Here is a 20,579-nt window from a genome sequence, read left to right as displayed (position 1 = left end):
TATGTGCTGTCTGTGTTCTCCATGGATAGAACACATATCCATTGATTTTAAGGCTACTTTCACACTCGTGTTTGGTGCGGAATCGTCATGGATCTGCACAAATGCATCCGTTCAGATAATACAACCGCATGAATCAGTTCAGAACGGATCTGTTTGTATTATCTTTAACATAGCTAAACCAGATCCGTCTTGAACACCATTGAAAGTCAATGGAGGACGGATCCGTTTTCTATTGCTGCCATATTGTGTCAGTGAAAATAGATCCGTCCCCATTGACTTACATTGCGTGTCAGGACCAGTTTGGCTCAGTTTCATTAGACACCAAAACACTAAGCAGCGTTTTGGTGTCTGCCTCCAAAGCGAAATGGAGGCAGAACGAAGCCAAACTGAGCCAAACAGATGAATTCTGAGCGGATCCTTATCCATTCAGAATGCATTAAGGGCAAAACTGATCCAAACTTTTAGACCGCTTGTGAGATCCCTGAACGGATTTCACAAACGGAAACCAAAATGCCAGTGTGAAAGTAGCCTAATGTATACACTCACCTAAAGAATTATTAGGAACACCATACTAATATGGTGTTGGACCCCCTTTTGCCTTCAGAACTGCCTTAATTCTACATGGCATTGATTCAACAAGGTGCTGATAGCATTCTTTAGAAATGTTGGCCCATATTGATAGGATAGCATCTTGCAGTTGATGGAGATTTGAGGGATGCACATCCAGGGCACGAAGCTCCCGTTCCACCACATCCCAAAGATGCTCTATTGGGTTGAGATCTGGTGACTGTGGGGGCCATTTTAGTACAGTGAACTCATTGTCATGTTTAAGAAACCAATTTGAAATGATTTGAGCTTTGTGACATGGTGCATTATCCTGCTGGAAGTAGCCATCAGAGGATAGGTACATGGGGTGGTCATGAAGGGATGGACATGGTCAGAAACAATGCTCACGTAACCCGTGGCATTTAAACGATGGCCAATTATCACTAAGGGGCCTAAAGTGTGCCCAGAAAACATCCCCCACACCATTACACCACCACCACCAGCCTGCACAGTGGTAACAAGGCATGATGGATACATGTTCTCATTCTGTTTACGCCAAATTCGGACTCTGCCATTTGAATGTCTCAACAGAAATCGAGACTCATCAGACCAGGCAACATTTTTCCAGTCTTCAACAGTCGAATTTTGGTGAGCTCGTGCAAATTGTAGCCTCTTTTTCCTATTTGTAGTGGAGATGAGTGGTACCCGGTGGGGTCTTCTGCTGTTGTAGCCCACCTTTCTTTCCCATTCTGACATTCAGTTTGGAATTCAGGAGATTGTCTTGACCAGGACCACAACCCTACATGGATTGAAGCAACTGCCATGTGATTGGTTGACTAGATAATCGCATTAATGAGAAATAGAACAGGTGTTCCTAATAATTCTTTAGGTGAGTGTATATTCAGACATCCTTGTATTTTTATTGTCTATACAGTGCCTTGCAAAAGTATTCACCCCCCTTGACTTTTTTCGTGTTTTGGTGCCTCAGAACCTGGAATTAACATGGATTGTTTGAGGATTTGCATAATTTAATTTACAGAACATGCCCACAACTTTGAAGATTTTTTTTATTTTTTTATTGTGAAGCAAACAACAAATAGGACAAAATAACAGAAAAAGTCAATGTGCATAACTATTCACCCCCCTCTAAAGTCAATACTTTGTAGAGCCACCTTTTGTGGCAATCACAGCTCCAAGTCGCTTTGGATAAGTCTCTATGAGCTTGCCACATTTTACCACTGGGATTTTTGACCATTCCTCCTTGCAAAACTTCTCCAGCTCCTTCAAGTTGGATGGTTTGTGCTTGTGAACAACAATCTTTAAGGGTACTTTCATACTTGCGGCAGGACGGATCCGACAGGCTGTTCACCCTTTGACTATAATGGGGACGGGGCAGAGCTCCGGGGCAGTTGGCAGTTCGCGGTGAGAGGCTGCCAGACTAAAAAGTCAGACATTTAGTCAATGGGGACGGAGCGGTGGTCCGGCGGCACGGCGAAATAGAGGAAGGACGGATCCGACAGGGTGAACAGCCTGTCGGATCCGTCGTGCCGCAAGTGGGAAAGTAGCCTAAGTTTGACCACAGATTTTCTAATGGATTGAGATCTGGGCTTTGACTAGGCCATTCTAACACATTTACATGTTTCTCCTTAAACCAGTCAAGTGTTGCTTTAGCAGTGTGTTTGGGGTTATTGTCCTGCTGGAAGGTGAACCTCCGTCCTAGCCTCAAATCACGCACAGAGTGGTGCAGGTTTTGCTCAAGAATATCCCTGTATTTAGTACTATCCATCTTTTCCTCAACTCTGACCAGTTTCCCAGTCCCGGCTGCTGAAAAATTCCCATAGCATGATGCTGCCACCACCATATTTCACTGTGCGGATGGTGTTCTTTGGGTGATGTGATGTGCTGGGTTTGCGCCAGATATAGAGTTTTCTTTGATGGCCGAAAAATTCAATTTTAGTCTTATCAGACCAGAGCACCTTCCTCCAAACATTTTGGGAGTCTCCCACATGCCTTTTCGCAAACTCACAACGTGTCTTTTTGTTTTTAGCTGATACTAATGACTTTTTTCTGGCCACTCTGCCATAAAACCCAACTCTATGGAGCGTGCGGCTTATTGTCGTCCTATGTACTGATACTCCAGTCTGTGCTGTGGAATTCTGCAGCTCCTCCAGGGTTACCTTAGGTCTCTGTGCTGCCTCTCTGATTAATGCCCTCCTTGCCCAGTCCGTGAGTTTTGGTGGACTGCCGTTTCTTGTAGGGTTGGGCGATATCAAAAATATTCCCACGATAATGATATTAAGAAATTTACCGCGATAACGATATATATCACGATAAATACCCATTTAGAAGAAAAAAACACTTGGGGACACAAGGAGACATACTGTATGGGGCAGCCACAAGGAGACGTTACACTGTATTGTATAGGGAAGCCACAAGGAGACGTTATACTGTATAGGGCGGTGGGCCACAAGGAGATGTTTTAATGTATGGGGCGGTGTGCCACAAGAATACGTTACACTTTATGGGGCGGTGGGCCACAAGGAGACATTATACTGTATGGGGTGGTGTGTGGTAGTGTAGGGAAGCCTCTTGCGATCCATGAAACTGGGGTAAAATCCTATTAGGATAATTTGTGGAGGAGTCTTCTTTTGGAGATTTTAAAGAAGAGGACAGGGCTCCACATGGGCTAAAAGTGACAACTGGTATGGGGGGGTCATTCTGTGGTGCTGTCACTCTTAACCCCCAAAGTACATTAGGAAGCTGACTTCAAATATGAAGTTCTCCTACCCCTATAAATCACCCCAATGGACAGTGACTGCAGTTATTACCTGAAGAAGTAGTGAAATAGCCAGGGGTTATGTTAGCAGTCAGTAGTGGGCTGCCGGTCACAAAGGGCGACGCAGCTGAAAACACAGAAAACACCATGAATGTAAACCATCAGTCTACCGTAGCCCAGTACACACGATATATATACAGATATACACGTCATGTATGTACACAGTGACATCTCTATTTATATGCCTATCACATCACAGATGGACAACCTGTGACACTGGAGTGAAGACACGTGTTGGTGACACATATTAATGTTTGTAAAAAGTATTGGTAAAGTTGCAGCAGATGGCAGCAAGATCACTTACTGCTTTATATGTTAGATGCCCCATGGGTCAGAGAAAAGTCTATTTGTTAGGTCCCACCGAGTTCTAGTCATATGTCACTCAAACTACTGCACTGACAAGAGGCGGAGGAGCAGAGCAAGGCGGAGGAGCAGAGCAAGGCGGAGTAGAAACAGAACGAGGTGGCAGAGGAGAAGCAGAGCAAGACGAGAGGCGGAGGAGAAGCAGAGAAAGACGAGAGGTGGAGGAGGAGCAGAGCAAGGTGAAAGGCGGCGGCTGCGAAGCACCAGACTTGTGCGTAAGTTTATGACTGGTTTATATAAAGTGACTAGTAGTAATGCAGTTTATATAAAGCGTGCTAGTAGTAATGCAGGAGGCAGAGGCCAATAACAGGGGAACATAAGCAGGTGTCAGGAAGCGGACATTTTAGAAGTGGTCAGCACACATGCAACCACTCCTATGACTTCATTAAATACTGCGGTTATTAGAAAACGGTGATATCGCCATATCGCCGTTTTTTTATATTGTGGTATATCGTGGATACCGGTATATCACTCAACCCTAGTCTCTTGGCAGGTTTGCTGTTGTGCCATGGTCTTTCCATTTGGTTATGATAGATTTGATGGTGCTCCTGGGGATTATCAAAGTTTTGTATATTTTTTATAACCTAACCCTGACTTGTACTTCTCAACAACATTGTCACTTACTTGTTTGGAGAGTTCCTTCGTCTTCATGGCAGTGTTTGGTTAGTGATGCCTCTTGGTTAGGTGTTGCAGCCTCTGGGGCCTTTCAAAACAGGTGTGTATATGTAATGACAGATCATGTGACACTTAGATTGCACATAGGTGGACATCATTTCACTAATTATGTGACTTCTGAATGTAATTGGTTGCACCAGAGCTTTTTATGGGATTCCTAACAAAGGGGGTGAATACATACGCACATGCCAATTTTCTGTTTTCTATTTCTAAACAATAGTTTTATTTATATATTTTTCTCATTTCACTTCACCAACTTAGACTATTGTGTTCTGATCCATCACATAAAATTCAGATTAACATTGACCTTAAAGGGGTATTCCCACTTCGCATTTTCATACTTACCTGCTGCCAGCGCACCGCTCACTTCCTGGATTCTGGCTGGGGGCGGGCTTCATTTTGATTGAAGTCTTCTCCCGGGCGCATGTGCCATGGTAACTTATTACTGGCCAGTATAGTACAGAGCCGGCTTGCGCGTTTTTACGGCTCTGTACTATTCTGGCCAGGAAGAAGTCACCATCGCGCATACGCGGTGGTGTGCGCTTTCAGTACAGCGAGCGGCCCGGCCGGGAGAAAAGAAGGAGTCTTCTGCGCAAGCGCAGCCACCGGGATTTCGGAGAAGAGTGGTGGCCGTAACCAGGGGAGACCAAATGACAACAATGAGGTAAGTGGGGATGAATTTTCTCCTAAATGGTGGAATTGGTTAATCAAATATAATTACAAAAATGATCACTATCAAATCATTAACAGATTTAACAGTGATCATTATGATGAGAATACCCCTTTAAGGCTGTAATGTAACAAAATAGGAAAAAAGTCAAGAGGGTGAATACTTTTGCAAGGCACTGTAGGTCAGTGGAAAAACAACATGCACTACTTTGGTCCATGGTGCAGACCAAACACTTATCTATGAGTCTGTGAAAACCACTGACAGAACATGGATGGTATATGTGTTTTATCAATGGTTTTCACTGACCATTGGTAAGATATGCTCTGGAGATCCCCTTTCCAGCCTAGTCATGCACATGGAATGTAGACGACACACGAAGAGCAAAAAATAAACAGAGATCAAAATGGAGCCTTCACAGACATCTTCATGGATGAAACACTGACAATCTTGTCATCACAAGGACGAATATGTTAATAAAGCCTTAATTAGTGGGTAAGGGGCACTTAAAGGGATTCTGTCACCTGGATTTTAGTGACAGAGCTTTTAACATCATCACATCAGTCTGCTCGTTTTGTATTAAAAAATACTAGTATTACTACCCTAAGTGTTGCCGTTTGTCTAGAAATATGGTAATTACCCGAGTAAGGAGCCCAAGGCTGTCCCTCTGTCCGTTGGAGCCCAGACGTGCCCCTTCTCCTGGAGCCCAGCACCCCCGACTGCTAATTTATTCACTCCTCATTGCCGGCTGGCGCATGTGCAGTGCGTCCTGTGAGGCTGATTCCAGGCGCTGACATGTTTATCCATGGCACATGCGCGAGCTTATGGCTCAGCGAACGCATATTAAATATAATAGCCTTATATAAACCAGGGGTGCACAACCTGTGGTCTGGGTGCCACATACGGCCCTTGGTACTATTCTGTGCGGCCCCCAACCATCTGGTAACAGACATGTATGTCTATGTCTTGTGCCGGTATTCTAACAAAAATCCTTACTTCGTGAAAATACCTTACTATTGACTTCCCGGGGGTGTGCGCCTCAGCGCAAGCACACTACCACGGCACGGGTAAGATTAAATTACGTGAAGCGCTGACTCACTGACACGCACAGATTGTGAAATCTCCTTTTGCTCCCAGCACTATCAGCCATCCGGGGGGTGGGTGCAGCATATTGGGGGCCATAACCCTAACCCTAAATCCTAACCCTTAACCCTTGTGAGCGTAAGGAGATTTCACAATCCGCGCGTGCTCAGTGTGAGGTTAAGGAGAAAAGACCGTCCTTACCCCTGACAGCGCATGCGCGGTGTCCGTGAGTCAGCGCTCCATGTAATTGTATCTTACCCATGCTGTGGTAGTGCTCTTATGCTGAGGCACACACCCCCGGAAGTTGATGCGCACACCCCCGGAAGCCACGAGGGGTAAGGTATTTTCACGAAGTAAGGACTTTTGTTAGAACACCGGCTCACGTGTATTTTTCATGCATTCTTCCAGTAGATGGGAGTCCTGGAACTGTATCTAGTCATTAATGGTATATACTGTATGTTCAATATGCCATAGATACAGTATTTCAGTTAATACCCCTTTAAATTTTATTTTTGGCCCCTGACGTTGGTTCAGTCTGACAATGTGGCCCCCACCCAAAAAACATTGTGCACCCCTGGTATAGACTGTCCTTTGTCGAATTGTAAAGCATGGCATGATTCTCTCGCACTATATGAATAAACTGGCTTATACAAGTAGACAAGTTGTTATTGAGGTGATCACATTAGAACCTGGAGTTCATAGAGATCCTTCTGGTAAAGCTTGCTATGAGTGGGAGCCACAAGTGTGTGCATTATTCACATCTTGTTCAATCATGCAGTTTCCAGAACATTGTTCATTTATTTTATAATAGTCAGGTTACATGCTTAACACTGTCACAAAACCAGGAGAAGAATATGAATCTGTCTGAAGTGTAACCTCTATATCAAGGCTCAATGTAACCCCAGAGCAACAATGTAAGGAATATAAAGTGAATCAATACTGTTGATTTATTTTTATTTTTTTACTTCTCTTGACCTGTTCTAAACTTAAGTCAAAAACGTATTCGCAATTCTAGGCTTCAACTCGGGGGGTGGACACCAACAACAGGGGCCCCTGTGTAAAATAGTATACAGTATAAGGCTTCAACTCAGGCATGGACACCAATAGTGTTGAGCGCGAATATTCGAATAGCGAATATTAATCACAAATATAGCAACTTCGCTAATTCGCGAATATTTCAAATATAGTGCTATATATTCGCTATATCGAATATTAGTCATTTTTTTACATCTGAAAGCATGATTCCTCCCTGCTTCTTTCTTGTGGGTCAATGAGTCATTGGCCCACAAGCAACTTAAGAAGGAATGAATCATGTTTTCATATGGAAAAAAATGACAAATATTCTAAAAAACTAATATATAGCAATATAGGGAATATATTCGTTATTTAGAATATTCGCCTTTTTTTTCCAATCTGCACAGTTGTTCGCATACTCCTCCCCGACAAGCGTCCCCGTCACCATGGGAACGCCTGTGGGTTAGAAAATACCATTGGATCTGAGTTTTCCCTGAGATAGTGAAAACTCAGATCTGATGGTATATTCTAACCCACAGGTGTTCCCATGGTGACAGGGACGCTTTTCAGGGAGGAGTATGCCAAAGTGGAATAACATTACACATTGGGAAAAAAAAGACGAATATTCTAAATAACGAATATATTCGCTACATTGCTATAACTTTGTTTTTTTAATATTTGTCAATAATATTCGACGAATATTCTAAAAAACTTATATATATATAGCAATATAGCGAATATTCATAAAATACACATATAGACTGCAATTTAACTAATATAGTGCAATAGTATTTTTTTTAATAGTGTACATTTTTTCCAAATCGTAAGTTCAGAAGAGAAAAAAAAATTAGACTATAAAAAAAGATTATAGCACTATATTAGCTAAGTTGCAGTCTATATGTGTATTTTACGAATATTTGCTATATTGCTATAACATACTTTTTTAGAATATTCATAATATTCTAAAACAAGAATATATAGCAATATAGCGAATATTCGTAAAATACATATATTAGAATAGCCATAGCCAACCAATAGGAAAGTTGCCTTATACAGTTTAAAAAAAACACACAAAAAAACGCAATACGCGAATAATTAAATCGCATATTATAAATAGAATAATGACAAATATTCGATTTCGACGAAATGTCGCAAAATCAAATATGGCACCTCCAGCTCATCACTAGACACCAACAACAGGGGCCCTATGCAATATAATGTACAGTATAAGGCTTCAACTCATGGGTGGATATCAACAGGGGCCCTATGCAATATAGTATACAGTATAAGGCTTCAACTCAGGGGTGGAAATCAACAGGGGCCCTGGTGTAATATAGTATAAATTAGTAATACAGTATACACTATATGAGACCCCTGATGTCCAACTATTCATTTAGTGGTAGATATGGTCTGTCCATCCCTGAACCTACCTGACTGAAACTGGTGGTGTAACAGTAGTTTCCTACAACTCCAGTTGTGATGTCACATTTCACATATAATCGGCTATTAATTATAGTTTTCCTCTGACATGGTACAAAAAATGCTGGAGGGAAACTAATACTAGATCTGATTCAATAGCTTTGTTTGGAATCATTCCAGTGCATTCGTTTTGATGGTAGAGGTCTTCTAGTGTGAACAGAAAAAAGTAGCATGCAGCATTTTTCTGTCTGGCATTTTTAACCCATGGATGCTGAACTATGTACCAAAGTGTAAAATACACATACAGCCAGGTCCATAAATATTGGGACATCGACACAATTCTAAAATTTTTGGCTCTATACACCACCACAATGGATTTGAAATGAAATAAACAAGATGTGCTTTAACTGCAGACTGTAATCTTGAATTTGAGGGTATTTATATCCAAATCAGGTGGACTGTGTAGGAATTACAACAGTTTGCATATGTGCCTCCCACTTGTAAAAGGACCAAAAGTAATGGGACGATTGACTTCTCAGCTGTTCCATGGCCAGGTGTGTGTTATTCCCTCATTATTCAAATTTCAATGAGAAGAAAAAAGGTCCAGAGTTCATTTCAAGTGTGCTATTTGCATTTGGAATCTGTTGCTGTCAACTCTCAAGATGAGATCCAAAGAGCTCTCACTATCAGTGAAGCAAGCCATCATTAGGCTGAAAAAAACAAAACAAACCCATCAGAGAGATAGCAAAAACATTAGGCGTGGCCAAAACAACTGTTTAGAATATTCTTAAAATGAAGGAATGCACTGGAGAGCTCAGCAGCACCAAAAGACCCGGAAGACCACAGAAAACAACTGCGGTGGATGACCGAATAATTATTTCCCTGGTGAAGAAAACACCCTTCACAACAGTTGGCCAGATCAAGAACACTCTCCAGGAGGTAGGTGTATGTATGTCAAAGTGAACAATCAAGAGAAGACTTCACCAGAGTGAATACAGAGGGTTCACCACAAGATGTAAACCATTGGTGAGCCTCAAAAACAGGAAGGCCAGATTAGAGTTTGCCAAACGACATCTAAAAAAGCCTTTACAGTTCTGGAACAACATCCTTTGGACAGATGAGACCAAGATCAACTTGTACCAGAGTGATGGGAAGAGAAGAGCTGCTCATGATCCTAAGCATATCACCTCTTCAGTGAAACATGGTGGTAGTAGTGTCATGGCGTGGGCATGTATGGCTGCCAATGGAACTGGTTCTCTTGTATTTATTGATGATATGACTGCTGACAAAAGCAGCAGGATGAATTCTGAAGTGTTTCGGGCAATATTATCTGCTCATATTCAGCCAAATGCTCATTGGACGGAGCTTTACAGTGCAGATGGACAATGACCCAAAGCATACTGCAAAAGCAACCAAAGAGTTTTTAAGGGAAAGAAGTGGAATGATATGCAATGGCCAAGTCAATCACCTGACCTGAATCCGATTGAGCATGCATTTCACTTGCTGAAGACAAAACTGATGGGAAAATGCCCTAAGAACAAGCAGGAACTGAAGACAGTTGCCGTAGAGGCCTGGCAGAGCATTACCAGGGATGAAACCCAGCGTCTGGTGATGTCTATACGTTCCAGACTTCAGGTTGCAATTAACCGCAAAGGATTTGCAATCAAGTATTAAAAAGTGAAAGTTTGAGTTATGATTATTATTCTGTCCCATTACTTTTGGTCCTTTATCAAGTGGGAGGCACATATGCAAACTGTTGTAATTCCTACACCATTCACCTGATTTGGATGTAAATACCCTAAAAAATGTTAGAATTGTGTCGATGTCCCAATATTTATACAGATACAGAAAAGATCAAGTGATTATGTGGCTGGAGGTATAATAGACGGTCAATGGATATCAATTTTTCTGCAGGCCAGTGGACTACAGGCCCCAAAAATTATTAATTCACTGTACAGAAAAGAACAATTGATAATGTGGCTGGAGGTACATTAGGTGGTGACCGTATAACAATTTTACTGTTGGCCAGTTAGATTACAGGCCCCAAAAATATTAATTTATCAGACAGAAAACATCAAGTGATTATGTGGATGGAGGTAAATTAGACAGTCATTGGATATCAATTTTACTGCAGGCCAGTACAAATCCATGTCAAATACATATGTTTAAAAGAAAAATATATAATATTGGATTAAAAACATGGCTAATGAAATCCCCCCTCTTGAAATAACCCCAAATGATAATAGTTCAAATTCGATAACACGTGGTCGTCACAGGTGTTGAATTCCTCTGAGGTCCCAAACATTAGGCATTCACTGGACAGAAAAGGCCTTTTATGCTGCTGTATATACCTAAAACAGGGACCATTATTCATTCTGGCTGTTGGCGGATATGTGTGACCTGGCATGAGGAAATTCAATTAAACATGGTCTTCACAGGTGTTGAATTCCTCTGAGATCCATGCCTCATTCATTTTTTCGAAATGTGAGGTAGTCCACACTGTCGTGAGCTAGGCGAGTGCGCTTATCGGTCACGATATCCCCTGCTGCGCTGAACGTCCTTTCGGATAGGACACTCAACGTGGGGCAAGCCAAGAGTTCCATGGCAAATTGTGCCAGCTCTGGCCACATGTCAAGCCTGCACACCCAGTAGTCAAGGGGTTCCTCGCTTCTCAGAGCGTCCACATTGGCCGTTAATCTGATGTAGTCGGACACCTGTCGGTCTAGGCGTTCCCTAAGGCTGGATCCGTAGGGCAGCTGTCGATGAGTTGGCTGCAAGAATGATCTCATATCCGAAGTGACTAATACTTTTTCAAACAGCCATCTTCTTGCATGTGCTGTAGGATTCACAACTGTTTCTCTGTGGGTGGAAATTTCTCTGCCAGCGCCCACAACAGCAGAATGCAGCATCTCTCGAAACAAGGCCGGGAAATTCTGCATTCTGACAGCCCTCTGTGATGCTGGTAACATGTCCACCATTTTGTGTGTGTACCGGGGGTCTAAGTACATTGCCACCCAGAACTGCTCCTTGCTCTTTATGCTTTTTATATAGGGGTCCCTCTTCAAACACTGGAGCATGAAGGTCTCCATTTGCACTAAGTTGGAAGCGGTGGAGTGGCCTGGCTCTTGCTCATCGCCCAGGAGAATCTCGTCCTCGGTCTACTCCACCCATCCACGGACAACACCAGGGATCCCAGAAAAGTTTAAAGCCTGCTCTTCTTGCTCCTCCTCCTCCCCCCAGTCACCATCCCCCTCTGACTCCTCTTCAGTCTCTTCCGGAATTGTCTCAGATGGAGTAGCCCCCCTGGGAGTTCATTCAGCATTGCGACTTCATCTTCCTGCTCCTCGACGGCTTGATCAATGACACGATGCAATGCACGCTCCAGAAAGAAGGCGTAAGGTACCATGTCACTGATGGCGCCCTGGCTGCGACTGACCAGTTTGGGGATCTCATCAAATGGCCTCAGAAGTCTGCATGCGTCGCGCATCAGCAGCCACTGGCGCGGTGAAAAAAAACAAGCTCCCCAGAACCTGTCCTGCCGCAGAGTTCATACAGATAGTCATAAACGGCACGTTTCTGCTGGAGCAGATTATCAATCATATACAAAGTGGTGTTCTAGCACGTCAGGCACTCACAAATCAGATGACAGGCAGGTTGTGTCGCTGCTGAACGTCAGCAAGGCGATCCATGGACTTGTAAGATCATCTAAAATGGCCAGAGATTTTCCTGGCCTTCCGCAAGACCTCCTATTTATTTGGCAACTAATCTCTGCACGACTAAGTTCAGGACGTGTGCCATGCACGGCATGTCATTTTGCCCTATTTCAGCGTGCTCAGCAGATTGGCACCGTTGCCGCACACCACTTTACCAACTGTCAAATTGAGCAGGGTTAGCCACTGATCGGCCTGTGACCACAGAGATGAAAGGAGTGCAGGACCGGTGTTGCTCTTGGCTTCCAGGCATAACAGCCGCAGGACAGCATGGCAACGTCTCACCTGGCACGTTGAATAGGTTCTAGGGAGCTTGGGCTGTAGCAGTGGAAAAGGAGGAGTCAGCTGAGGAGAAGATGGAGGATGGAGTAGAAGGAGGAGAAGAGGAAGACCTGCATAGAAGAAGAGGCAGGCCTGCATGCAATCCGTGGCGGTAACACCAAATCCACACGGGTGCCAGAGGTTACATGCTTGATGGCCGACAGATGGTTCACCCAGTGGGCAGTAAAAGTTATGTATGTTTCCCTGTTTTTGTTTGCTAAACCACGTGTCTGTGGTCAGATGTATCTTGGCACTGACACTGTGTGCCAGAGATTCATTCACTTGCTGCTGAACATGGCCATATAGCTCTGGGATGACCTTCTAGGAGAAATATTTTCTTCCGGTGACCCTCTATTGCGGTGTGCCAATGGCCACAACTTTTCTAAAGGCCTCCAAGTCCACCAGTTTATATAGCAGTAGTTAGCGGGCTAGCAGTTCCGACAAGCCAGCGGTCAGTCGTTGGGCAAGAGGGTTATCCGGCGTCATCAACTTTTTAAGTTCGAACATTTGGGCCACAGAAGCCTGCCTTTTGCCAGATTAAAGCAATGACGGCGAAGTGGAAGGTGGAGGACAAATGGAAGGAGAAGAGGCAGGACGTGTAGCACCCGGAGTGTGGCTTTGTGGGTTCTGACGGTGTTGCTCCCACTAGGCTCGGTGATGGTCATGGTCGTGACTCCTGAACCGCATGCGGTTGTCAGCGGTCTGGTCTGTTGTCAATCACAGGTGAGGGCTGTGGTATTTGCCTCACCTGTGGTTGCCGCTGGCAACAGTTTTTATGTGGCAGCATAGTAGCTTGAGCTGTATCCTTGCAGCTTGCTATGTTGTGCATGCGGTTGCGTTTGGTATGTTATTGTGTGCACTTCCCCTTTAAGTGGTGTTTTCCCTTCCCTGGTGTTGGAAGGGTTAACTCCCTTTCTGTGTTTGTGAGACACTGGGTGAGTCTGTGGTGGTGTGGCCACTTAGGCCTATAAAGCCTCTGTCTTTGGCATGTCTCAGTGGGTTGCTTCAGCTATTCTTAGCTGGAGCAGCCTCCTGTGCATTCCATCTGCCAGTGGGGGCCACCCTTGTGGTCATAAAACAAACTGTGACTCTTAGATTTATGTTGATGTCCACTTGATGTTTTCTTTTGTTATGTTATGCACCTATGGATCTGGGTTCCTGTGTGTTTGTGTGTGTGCTGTGTCCATTTGTATTTGGGTGTGGACACTTGCGGTCTTGCACGGGATCCAGTCTGAGTGTCTGTGGCAGGTAGGTATGGAAGTGCTTTTCAGCCTCCTGCCATATCCATAGGCTGTTTATGTTCCTTTCCCTGCAGCTTGGCCAGTGAGACTCCTGTTCCTTCGTGTCCAGAAGGAACAGGTCGTCTTACCCTGCTCCTTGTTCCAGGGCAATCCTGAGGGCTAGTAGGGACCCCAAGGCATACGGGGTATGAGTCCTCCCACCTTCAGGGTTGACTCATAAGGATAGGAGTCAGGGTCAGTTTAGGGACGCGATAGGAGGTGACCTGCTCCCTAATACTGTCGTCCTGGTCAAGCAGCGCGTAACATTTTCTGGCATCGCACGGCTGAGGGTTTTCCCCATCCTCAGCCATGACAGGTGCCTTCTTAAGGCGGTCGTCCCTAGGTGAGTGTTGGGCTTACCGCGACTTATGCATTTACAGCACAGGCTGCAGATGGCAACACTAATGTTAGCAGCTGCCACGTTAAAAAAAGCATCCACTGCAGAGCCATGTGCCGGCGTCCTGGGAGCACAAGATGTGACCGTGCATGGTGAATGGCTCGCTCCAGATACATTTGCAGTCTGCTTTTTGCCTCCTGTGCACTGCGAGTTCTGCCTGCTTCTCCTCCTTCTCCTCCCTATCTGCTGCTCCATCTCTCCCTCTGAACTCCCCTCCCTTTCCTCTCTTGTGGGCACCCACGTGACGTTCATCAACACTTCATAATCGCCACCTTCACCACCACTGACATTAGAGATCTTGGAGTAGGCAGCAACAGCGGGGACCACCCTCCTTGGGTTGATCTGGGTACAATCGTCAGACCGCTGGCTGTTGGCTGTTGCTACCTCCTCTTCCTCATCTGATGCCAAGAATGGCTGCGCATCGGTAAGGTCTGGAAATTGATGGGAAATTAATTCCTCTGACTCGAGTGGAGGGGCTATGGTGATGGTGGTGCTGTCTTTTGGGGTGCACACAGCAGAGAGTGAGGAGGGTGCTGATACAGAGGATGAGGAGGGTGCAGAAGTAGAAGGTTCAGTGAGCCACTCAACCAACTCTGGTGCGTCCTTTGACGTAATCGCACTCACCTTCTCCAACTTCCCACTTAGTCTCTGGCCTGGGGCACCTGTCCAACCCCCACCACCCCTGCAGAATGGCCTGCCTTTCCCTCTGCCTGTTATTTTCCAAATGACCCTGTGACAAAGTCCCTATAGAAGAGCACTATTTGATGGAAGCAGGTATATCAAACCCCTTAATAAGTTTTTTGGGGGGGCAACTGGTATATCACACCAGTTGCAATTAGTTGCACAATACAAATGCACTATATAGAAATTATATTATAGGTATATCAAACTCCTGCCTCAATCTGTTTTTTGGGGGGGCAACTGGTATATTATACCAGTTGAAATTATTTGTTCCAGTAGCGTATGTCCCTCTGTATAGCTGCTTTATCTCAGCAGAACCGCACATAAATGCTGTACAATACAAATGCACTATATAGAAATTATATTATAGGTATATCACACCCCTCCAGGAGAAGTATAAAGTGGGCTCAGCATGCATGTGAGTACTTGCATCCCTGGATCCGATGAAAGCTGTAATGGCACCGGACGGGGTTAAAAGCAGAGTGTGCTTGGCGTGCATGCTGTACCTGCGCTCCCTGGACTTTATGTGGCTGTCATGGCCCATAAAAGGTAGGAACTAGTGTTAGGGACCACTCATGAAGGCGACCTTGACGTGGTGAGTGGCTTATTACGCTTTGGCCAAAATGTACACCAATGCCTTATTCAACATCCAGCATAAAGGCAGGGCAGAGTGCTGGTTGCAGTGTGCGATTGCATTTTGTGTTTTTACATTTATATCTCTATTTCGTCATAGCAATCTGCACCTGCCAGGGGTTGTGCGGGCTGAAATTTTCCATATTTTTCTCTTTGTAGTACGTATTGGAGGCGTGGCGATCTCCAAGCAGTCAAGCACACCTGACCAGTTAATCTGCCCCCTGGAGGCTGGTTTTAAAGTCAGTATTAGGCCTCATGCACACGGACGTTTTTTTTCACGGTCCGCAAAACGGGGTTCCGTTGGTCCGTGATCCGTGACCGTTTTTCCGTCCGTGGGTCTTCCTTGATTTTTGGAGGATCCACGGACATGAAAAAAAAGTCATTTTGGTGTCCGCCTGGCCGTGCGGAATTACAATGCAAGTCAATGGGGACGGATCCGTTTGATGTTGACACAATATGGTGCCATTTCAAACGGATCCGTCCCCATTGACTTTCAATGTAAAGTCTGGAGTTCTGTTATACCATCGGATTGGAGTTTTCTCCAATCCGATGGTATATTTTAACTTGTAGCGTCCCCATCACCATGGGAACGCCTCTATGTTAGAATATACTGTCGGATATGAGCTACATCGTGAAACTCATTTCCGACAGTATATTCTAACACAGAGGCGTTCCCATGGTGATGGAGACGCTTCAGGTTAGAATATACAAAAAAACTGTGTACATGACTGTCCCCTGCTGCCTGGCAGGTGCTGCCAGGCAGCAGGGGGCAGACCCCCCCCCCCTGTTTTTAACTCATTGGTGGCCAGTGGGCCCCCCCTCCCCTGTTGTTAACTCGTTGGTGGCCAGTGTGCGCACCCCCTCCCTCCCTCCCTCTATTGTAATAATAGCATTGGGGCCAGTGTGCGTGCCCCCCCAACCCCCCCCCCTCCCTCCCTCTATTGTAATAATAGCATTGGGGCCAGTGTGCGCGCCCCCCCAACCCCCCCCCCCTCCCTCCCTCTATTGTAATAATAGCATTGGGGCCAGTGTGCCCCCCCCCCCCCCCCCGATCATCGGTGGCAGCGGAGTAGAAGATTCATACTTACCTGGCTGCTGGCTGCTGCGATCTCTGTGTCCGGCCGGGAGCTCCTCCTACTGGTAAGTGACAGGTCTGTGCGGCGCATTGCTGTCACTTACCAGTAGGAGGAGCTCCCGGCCGGACGCAGACATCGCAGCAGCCAGCAGCCAGGTAAGTATGAAAATCTTCTACTCCGCTGCCACCGATGATGATTACAATAGAGGGAGGGAGGGGGGGGTTGGGGGGGTGCGCACACTGGCCCCAATGTGTTAAAACAATAGAGGGAGGGAGGGGGGGTTGGGGGGGCGCGCGCACACTGGCCCCAATGTATTAAAACAATAGAGGGAGGGAGGGGGCGCGCGCACACTGGCCCCAATGTATTAAAACAATAGAGGGAGGGAGGGAGGGGGGTGCGCACACTGGCCACCAACGAGTTAACAACAGGGGAGGGGGGGGGCCGCACAATGATATTCAAACTGGGGAGGGGGGGTCTGCCCCCTGCTGCCTGGCAGCCCTGATCTCTTACAGGGGGATATGATGGGGTTAATTGTACTATCATATCCCCCTGTAAGAGATCGGGTGCTGCCAGGCAGCAGGGGGCAGTCTTGTACACAGTTTGTAGTGTATTCTAACTAGAAGCGTCCCATCACCATGGGAACGCCTCTGTGTTAGAATATACTGTCGGATCTGAGTTTTCACGAAGTGAAAACTCAGCTCTGAAAAAGCTTTTATGCAGACGGATCTTCGGATCCGTCTGTATGAAAGTAACCTACGGCCACGGATCACGGACACGGATGCCAATCTTGTGTGCATCCGTGTTCTTTCACGGACCCATTGACTTGAATGGGCCCGTGAACCGTTGGCCGTGAAAAAAATAGGACAGGTCATATTTTTTTCACGGCCAGGAAACACGGCTCACGGATGCGGCTGCCAAACGGTGCATTTTCCGATTTTTCCACGGACCCATTGAAAGTCAATGGGTCCGTGAAAAAAAACGGAAAACGGCACAACGGCCACGGATGCACACAACGGTCGTGTGCATGAGGCCTAAAACTGAGTCTGCTTATACAGCACCTACCAGTAGCCATCAGGCTCCAGGAGAAGTATAAAGTGGGTTCAGCATGCATGTGAGTACTTGCATCCCTGGATCCGATGAAAGCTGTAATGGCACCGGACGGGGTTAAAAGCAGAGTGTGCTTGGCGTGCATGCTGTACCTGCGCTCCCTGGACTTTATGTGGCTGTCATGGCCCATAAAAGGTAGGAACTAGTGTTAGGGACCACTCATGAAGGCGACCTTGACGTGGTGAGTGGCTTATTACGCTTTGGCCAAAATGTACACCAATGCCTTATTCAACATCCAGCATAAAGGCAAGGCAGAGAGCTGGTTGCAGTGTGCGATTGCATTTTGTGTTTTTACATTTATATCTCTATTTCGTCATAGCAATCTGCACCTGCTAGGGGTTGTGCGGGCTGAAATTTTCCATATTTTTCTCTTTGTAGTACGTATTGGAGGCGTGGCGATCTCCAAGCAGTCAAGCACACCTGACCAGTTAATCTGCCCCCTGGAGGCTGGTTTTAAAGTCAGTATAAAACTGAGTCTGCTTATACAGCACCTACCAGTAGCCATCAGGCTCCAGGAGAAGTATAAAGTGGGCTCAGCATGCATGTGAGTACTTGCATCCCTGGATCCGATGAAAGCTGTAATGGCACCGGACGGGGTTAAAAGCAGAGTGTGCCTGGCGTGCATGCTGTACCTGCGCTCCCTGGACTTTATGTGGCTGTCATGACCCATAAAAGGTAGGAACTAGTGTTAGGGACCACTCATGAAGGCGACGTTGACGTGGTGAGTGGCTTATTTGGCCAAAATGTACACCAATGCCTTATTCAACATCCAGCATAAAGGCAGGGCAGAGTGCTGGTTGCAGTGTGCGATTGCATTTTGTGTTTTTACATTTATATCACACCCCTGCCACAATTAGTTTTTTTGGGGGGCAACTGGTATATCACACCAGTTGAAATTAGTTGTTCCAGTAGCGTTTGTCCCTCTGTATAACTGCGGTATCTCAGCAGAACCGCACACAAATGCTGCACATGCGCTATATATAAATTATATTATAGGTATATCACACCCCTGCCTCAATCTGTTTTTTTTGTTGTGGGGGGGGCAGCTGGTATATCACACCAGTTGCAATTAGTTGTTTCAATAGCGTTTGTTTATCTCTATAGCTGCGGTATCTCAGCAGAACTGCACACAAATGCTGCACAATACAAATGCACTGTATATAAATTATATTATAGGTATATCACACCCCTGCCTCATTCAGTTCTTTTGGGGGGCAACTGGTATATCACAACAGTTGCAATTAGTTGTTGCAATAGCGTTTGTCCCTCTGTATAGCTGTGATTTCTCATCAGAACCGCACACAAATGCTGCACAATACAAATGCACTATATAGAAATTATATTATAGGTATATCACTCCTCTGCCTCAATAAGTTTTTTTTGGGGGGGCAACTGGTATATCACACTAGTTGAAATTAGTTGTTCCAGTAGCGTTTGTCCCTCTGTATTGCTGCGGTATCTCAGCAGTAGTGTTAAGCGTGAATATTCGAATATCAATATTTTTTTTCGCGAATATCGGCACTTCGCTAATTCGCAAATATTTTGAATATAGTGATATAAATTCGACATTTTGAATATTCTTTATTTTTTATTGTTATATTTTTTTCTTTCCCACTTCCCTAAAGTTGTTCTTACCTGTCCTTTGGATTCTTGGCTTCCTGGCTGCTCCAGTCAGTGCCCGTTGCCGCTTCTGCCGACTTCCGTGCTCATGGAGCAACCCCATCACCATGGGAACGTCTCCATATACTAAAATGTACTGTCGGATTTGAGAATTACGTTGAAATCGCAATTCGATTATTTCAAGTTATAATAATAGAATTTCGATTTTAACTTAGCACTGCTATATGCCATATTCGTTAATTCTAGCCTAATATGGAATATAGCAGTGCTAAGTTAAAATCGAAATGTATTCGTCATATTCCACAAAACGAAGATAACAAAGTATTCTGCATCTTTGTTTTAGCTACCTATTCATCCACTTCGCTAATTCTAGCAATCATATAGGAAAGTTTACTATAGAGACAGCTAAGTTTAATTCGCTATGCGATTATATTACTTTTTTCTTATAAATTGAATAATTATAATAATTATCAGGTATTATAATTATTCTATTTATAAAAAAAAAGCAGTCATATAATCGCATAGCGAATTAAACTTAGCTGTCTCTATAGTAAACTTTCCTATATGATTGCTAGAATTAGCGAAGTTGACGAATAGGTAGCTAAAACGAAGATGCAGAATACTTCGTTATCTTCATTTTGTGGAATATAACGAATATATTCGTCATATTCGCTAATTCTACCAAGCCAACCATAGAAAAACAAGTTCCAAGTTGAAATCGCAATGCGATTAATATAACTCGAAGTAATCGCATGGCGATTTCAACATCCGTCTCCCATTGACTTTCAGTCCCCTATTAATATACCATCAGATTTGAGTTTTCTCCAATCCGATGGTATATCTTAACTTGAAGCGTCCCCATAACCATGGGAACGCCTCTATGTTAGAATATACCATCGGATTTGAGTTACATCGTGAAACTCAGTTCCGACAGTATATTCTAACACAGAGGCGTTCCCATGGTGATGGGGACGCTTCAAGTTAGAATATACTGAGAACTGTGTACATGACTGCCCCCTGCTGCCAGGCAGCAGGGGGCAGACCCCCCCTGTATTTAGCTCATTGGTGGCCAGTGCGGCCCCCCCCCTCCCTCCCTCCCCTGTATTAAATGTGACCAGTGCGGCCCCAATCCCTCTATATTCATTGGTGGC

This window comes from Bufo gargarizans, chromosome 4, assembly GCF_014858855.1.
Source record: "Bufo gargarizans isolate SCDJY-AF-19 chromosome 4, ASM1485885v1, whole genome shotgun sequence".
Lineage (NCBI taxonomy): Eukaryota > Metazoa > Chordata > Amphibia > Anura > Bufonidae > Bufo > Bufo gargarizans.
This window is presented reverse-complemented; position numbering follows the sequence as displayed.